Below are 6480 nucleotides of genomic sequence, written 5' to 3'. Positions count from 1 at the left end.
GCCTTCAAAACTATACTGGTGGGTAAAGGTCACAATGCATATGCATATGTCATACATGAGTCATTTAAAACCATGGCATCTGCTTTAAAATATATCCTGAAACTAAACATAATACTGTGCAGTTAAATTAATTTAAAATTGTGGCCTGAGCTATATGAGCCAAAGCAACAACACTATTAGAAGAAAAGATGTTAAAACTTGACAAGGATTTCCTATAAAGATATTGATAAATCCTGTGCTACCTTTAAATATTGCAATATATTGACTACTTTATTCTTCCAGTAGACTGAATTCAAAAGCTATGGCACAAAGCTACAAGAGATATTTAAAAAAGCTAACTGCATAAATAATAGAAAAAAGCTACTAGATGTCTACTGTCAATATGTACAAATATCATTTATCAAAAGAAAGCAAATTAAGTAAAATAGTCTATAAAATTAATGACATTCAGAAAACCTGTGCAATGTGAAAATGGGCTCTGCATTCAAGTTCAAAATATGCTTACATTTCCTATAGCAAGGAACCTCTGCCCAGTTGACATCTTTATACATCAAAACCAAGGTCTGTTTTGTGCTTAGACATAAGATCTTGTCATTCTTTTCTAGGAACAACCAAGCATATCAGAACTCTGCAGAACTTGTTTTTTCCTTTGAGGCTTCATTCTCTGACACATGGAATAACCTAAGGCTAGTACTTTGGCATTTTCAGTTGACAACTCATGATTACTAACTTCACCATTAAAATAAATTAATCAGTCCTGGTGTGGGAGGTCCTGTCTGTTTGTTGCTTTTCTTTGTTAATGAATAAAGAAAGTTCTTTGGCCTGTTGATATGGCTGAAATTAGGTTTGTGGGGAAGATAGAACTGAACGCTGGGAAAAGGAAAGTCAGGGAGACACCATGAATCCATGGCTGAAGGTAGATGTGCTGAAATTTTGCTGGTAGACCATGACCTCTTGTTGATATGCAGATTAATTGAAATGGGTTAAATTATGTTGTAAGAGTTAGGCAATAAGAAGCTAGAGCTAATGGAACAAGCAGTGATTTGATGTAAATAGTTTCTGTGTGATTATTTTGGGGCTGGGCAGGCAAGACAAACAAGTGATCTCTTTGTGACTATGGGCATCCATGTGGCCAACTAAATCCACATAAACCCTGAGAGGTTTTGAAAATGAATCCTAGATAAATTATAATACACAGTTTAATACAGATTCTTGCTTTTTGCTGGCAGTGTGCTGCAGCTCCATTAAGATTGGTTTTCCTGATTTAGCTATTGAAGGAAAAAAGCTGGGCCATTTTGAAATGCCAACTTTCTGTGTTGTTCTGTCAGTGTGACCTCTGGATCTTTCAGGCAGAAGGCCCCACTACAGAGCATTTGAGCAGGGATTGTGAGCAGTGTGTTGCAACTTGTTTGATGGCAATGTGGGTTAGCTTTGTGTGTGGATCAGGGATGGAGTGTGAAGCTCAAAGATACAAGCAGCTCAACTATGCTGGACTCTGCATAGTAAGCAGGCAGTACCATATGTACAATATAAATAGTGCAGCTTAATTTTTAGTCTGTGTGGAACAAGCAGTGATTTATCATATTTGACCTAGCTATGGGGCAGCTTAAGGTTTTAAGAAGTTTTTAGCATTTTAGGAAGTGCTTCTGATAAGAAAATATTTACAGATTTGCAATTAAGACAAATCCAGATAAAACGACCTCTATTTGAGTCACAATGTTGGATAAATGTATGTAGGCTTTGGAAAGAGAAGAAAAAGTGTATAAAGAGTCATAAAATAAAGTTAATGCTTCAAAGAAAAGTGTAAAGTCTATAATGTGCCAGACTACAGATAGTCATAGATTAAAAGGAGTAAGAAAAATAAACCATGTAGAGAGGGACTATACACAGAGAGTCTGGGATAGGTATATTATTGTGTTATCTTTGAATTTTTGACTGTGAAAGAGCTAAGTACAGAGAGGCATTTCATTGTATGGACTGTTAAGTTAAACCAACATAAAGGTATCTTGATTTCAGAATTTGAGTCTAAGGATATGTAGTGTGGAAAAGAGGTTCTGTTCTGCTTTTGTTGTCACAGAAGATGAGAACATGTGGATTGCTTCCAGACCAATATGGTTTCATGGAACAAGACCCCCAGAAAGGTTGCCTTGCCGTGAACACTCTCAAAAAATTACTTTGCTAAACTGATGACTGAGATGAAGCTAGCACACAGGACACACCATAAAAGACCTGATGAACAGCATCCCCAATCAGCAGGAAGCAGTATGGAAAAAACTATGTTCATATTCCCAAATATTGTCTATAATTGCTTATTTCCATTTAAAGGGTGATATAATATAGATATGAATAAATTGCATTGGTATGGATCTTGGTTTCTTGATAAAAATTTAAGGTAAAGTCTGTTATAATATATATGCATATTTTTCCACTTTAGTAAGATATTGTCATAGTGTAGCTCATTTAAAAATATGATGTATAATTAAGAAATATATGTTAATAATCACCTATAATAGTCATACTTGTAGTCATGTTATTTAGATTTTCTAGATGTATAAAGATACATTTAAGTTAGATAGATATTCTCCAAATCTTTAAGAGACCTTCAGAATATGGCATTTAAAATGTTTAAAAACTTAAGACTTGAGACATATCTCTTTCTGGCCATACTAATCTACCACAAGAGGAAGATGGCCATTGAAGGGGCTCCTTATGGAATTGCTTAGCCATTTGGGTAACAAACTGCTTTTTCCTGGACTGCTGAACTGGACTTGCAGGACCCACAGAGAAATGACTGCTGAAATTACCTAAAGGGGAGAAGATCTTTTTGGGGTTCCTGTTTCTTGAAAGAGTCTGTGAGATATGTCATTGAAATTTCCTGCTTCATGGAAAAGTCTGCTGGATACTCTGGGCCTGTAGGCTGAAGATGGATACCCCAATGGTACAAAAGAACTTTGGGTGACTATCTAGGAAGTGAGATGTCTCTGTCAATCTGAGAGTTTTGGAAATTGTTTATAAAGCACTTCCTGTTTACATAGGTAATATTATATCCTTCTGATATCTTTGATGGAGTTGAAGAATTTATAGTTTTAGTTAGTTTTCCTTAGTTATAATAAAGAATAAAGTAAATATGAAAGTTGTAACTATAATTCTTGCTTGATATCTGTTTTGCTATATGTAATTTTACTATGATAAACTTAAAACCTTCCTTTTTATTTATACAGAAAAGGGGAAATGGTGTGGGAGGTCCTTCTGTCTCTGTGTTGCTTTTCTTGGTTAATGAATAAAGAAAGTGCCTTGACCTGTTGATAGGGTAGAACTTAGATAGACATGGAAGAAAGAACTGAATGCTGGGAGAAGGAAAGAGTCCTGGAGACATCATGGACCCATGGCCAGAGGTAGATATGCTGAAACTTTGCTGGTAGGCCACAACATCATGATGAATTACAGATTAATAGACATGGATTAAATTAAGATGTAAGAGTTAGCCAATAAGAAGCTAGAGCTAATGGGTCAAGCAGAGATTTAATGAATACATTTTCTGTGTGATTATTTCAGTGCTGGGCAGCTAGGACAATCAAGTGGTATCCTTGCACCATAGCCCTTCATGATACTTTCTTTAAATTATATACTATTGTTATCTCTATCTCTGCATGAGAAAGAAGCTAAAAGGAGTTTCTGATTACACATATTCACTTTTCCATGAAAAATAAATTCATTGTAAGGTGTGGTCTTTTCACTCAAATGTTGATCCAAATCTTTCTGCAAAAGAATACCTACCAGCAATATGTTCCTTAACATTTTTAATGAAATAGTTTGTTTTTAACTAATTCCAAATTAATAACTCTCTATGGACCTTGATAATTTAGCTTTTTTATTAATACAGATCATGGTATAAACATTCCCCCAAATATATCAGCCATAATTACTCAGAAAATCAATACTCTTTAAATTTCAGTTGAGTGACAAATAGATTGCACAACATTAAGAAGTACCTTTGGCATAGGATTCCTGCATCATGAAATTCAATTAACATCATCCAGATTGACATCAAATTGTAAAAGATTTATTTTACCACTTTCTCCATCCATCAACTCTTCTTCTATGTGACAGGAACATGCCCTGCATATTCCCAATTCCCTTGATGCAGTATAAGGGTATTCATTCTGTGTTTACTACTTAACCTCTATGTCTCAGAGTCCCTAATATTTAATGGTTAATAAAATTTGTCTCTCCCCTCCTTTCCTCTCTAACATTTTGGTGCCAAGAAACTACCTGTGTTTTTGCTTGAGTATACACATATACACAAACATAATTAAGTGTTTCATACTCTGAAAAGCTTTATGGAACACTAAACAAACTCATTCACTCCAATTCTTTCTTCTATCTCTACTCACATTACAGTCATATAATTTCATCAAACTTTCAAAATTTTGAATATGACAGCAACTAATTTTTAGAGAACTCTAAAATAATTTCAGAGGAAGAGGAAACAATAGAATGCTTCTGAAGGAAAAAATGTAAAGAGCAATTGGTGTGGTTATAATATAGTATCTTAAAATTAAAGGAATCAAAAGATTTTGTAATTTAAGTTAATGTCTGTCAAAAATATAATCCTCTCTCTGTTTATTTGGAACAGTCTGAAATCCATTTTTTCATTTCTTTCACATTCTGCTGATTTTTATTCTGTAACAATATTATGAGTGATGAGCCTAAATGGATTATTTTGATCTTGTATTCACCATTCAACCAAGAGTTTTAACTTTGAATTTCATGGTAACAGAAGAAAAACTCCCAGGATATTTATACATAAGTTCCTTATCTAAAGACACATTGCATTCTCAGAGCCTTCTCTCACTCTGATGACAGACCTTATGCTAAGGTTTTGATAGAAGGGGAAAGCTCATGCAATATATTCCATGGCAAATACAACTTTACAAACATAAGCTATTTGTCCTTTATTTTGTATGTTTGGTTCTTAGGTCCACACATCTCAAAGAGAAAATAATGGATTTCCCCATAATTTCTTCTGCTTCTTTTTGCCTCTGTATTTTTCTTTATAGAAAACAAATTTGTCAGATACGAGTTTCATAAGTCATAGCTTTGTGGAAAGGGTATTGTTGAGAGTTACTAGATTAAACCGATGTAAATATGGAAATACTCTGAACAATCTTTAGGGCATGTAATGAAAAATAAAAGTTAATAATCCCAACAGAGAGAAAAATAGCAATGGTACAGAAGAATTTTGGGTGACTGTTCAGGCAGTGAGATGTCTTTGTCCATTCAAGAGTTTTGGTAGTTGCTTACAATGTACTTCCTGTTTACTTAGGTAATATTTTTTCATTCTGGAGTCTTTAGTGGAGTTTAAGAACTTATAATTTTCCTTAGTTATAATAAAAGATAAAGTAGATATAAATAATGTAAGTACAACTCTTGCTTGACACTTATTTTGTTATATGTAATTTTACTATGTCAAAGCCTTCCTTTTGTTTAAACAAAAAAGGGGAAATGGTGTGGGAGATACTTATGTCTATGGGTTGCTTGTATTTTTTAATGAATAAAGAAAGTGCCTTGGCAAGTTGGTAGGGCAGAGTTTTGTTAGCAAGGAAGATAGAACTGAATGCAGGGAGGACAAAGGTGGAGTAAGTGAAATTCCATTGGTCCGCCAGAGTCAGACATGGTGAATCACTGCTGGTAAGCCACTGTTACATGGGGAAATATACAGATTAATAGAAATGGGTTAACTTAATATGTAAGATTCAGCCAATTAGTAGCTAGAGATAATGGGCCAAGCAGTGATTTAAGTAATGAAGGTTCTGTGTGATTATTTCTGTTCTGGGTGACCAGAATGAACAAGTAGTCTTCACCTACAGATATTGAGTCAAATCCTTTGAGCATCTGACAAATAGTGGTATAATTATTCCTTATGCTAGATTTATTGTCGTCTTCAAGAGGAATTGCCCATAATGGTTTACAGAGTTTTACAGTTTTGTAATCCCACTGAGTGTGAAAGGGTGTTCCCTTTTGTCTACATTCCATCTCAGGTTTCTTATTTGTTGTCTTTTTGATCTTTGCTCTTTTTACTGGGCTAAGATGAAGTGTCAACCATGCTCGTATTTGCTTTTACCAAATGACTAGTGCAGAAGAACATTTTATAAGGTGCTTGTGAGTCATTTTCTCTCTTTCTTTCTGTGTTTTCTAAAAAGAACACTCTCTTCATTCCCAGAGCCATTTATTTTATGGAGTATATTTATTCCTTACTCTGTATTTTGAGTTCATGTTTTGTGAATCTTTATCACCTTTTACTTGTAAAGCTGGATAAGATTCCCACATATTCTTTGTGCCTTCTCTTTACCCAACTGTTTTCTTATCTGTGGAAATGCTTTTCAGTTTTCTGAAGTCCCACTTGTCAACTGTTGAAATTATTCACAGCTAACATTTTTTCCTACACTGGTCCTGTTCTAGACCTTGCCTCTCTGACAG

Source organism: Myodes glareolus, chromosome X, assembly GCF_982192425.1.
Source record: "Myodes glareolus chromosome X, mMyoGla1.1, whole genome shotgun sequence".
Classification (NCBI taxonomy): Eukaryota; Metazoa; Chordata; class Mammalia; order Rodentia; family Cricetidae; genus Myodes; species Myodes glareolus.
Note: the sequence above shows the minus strand (reverse complement) of the source record.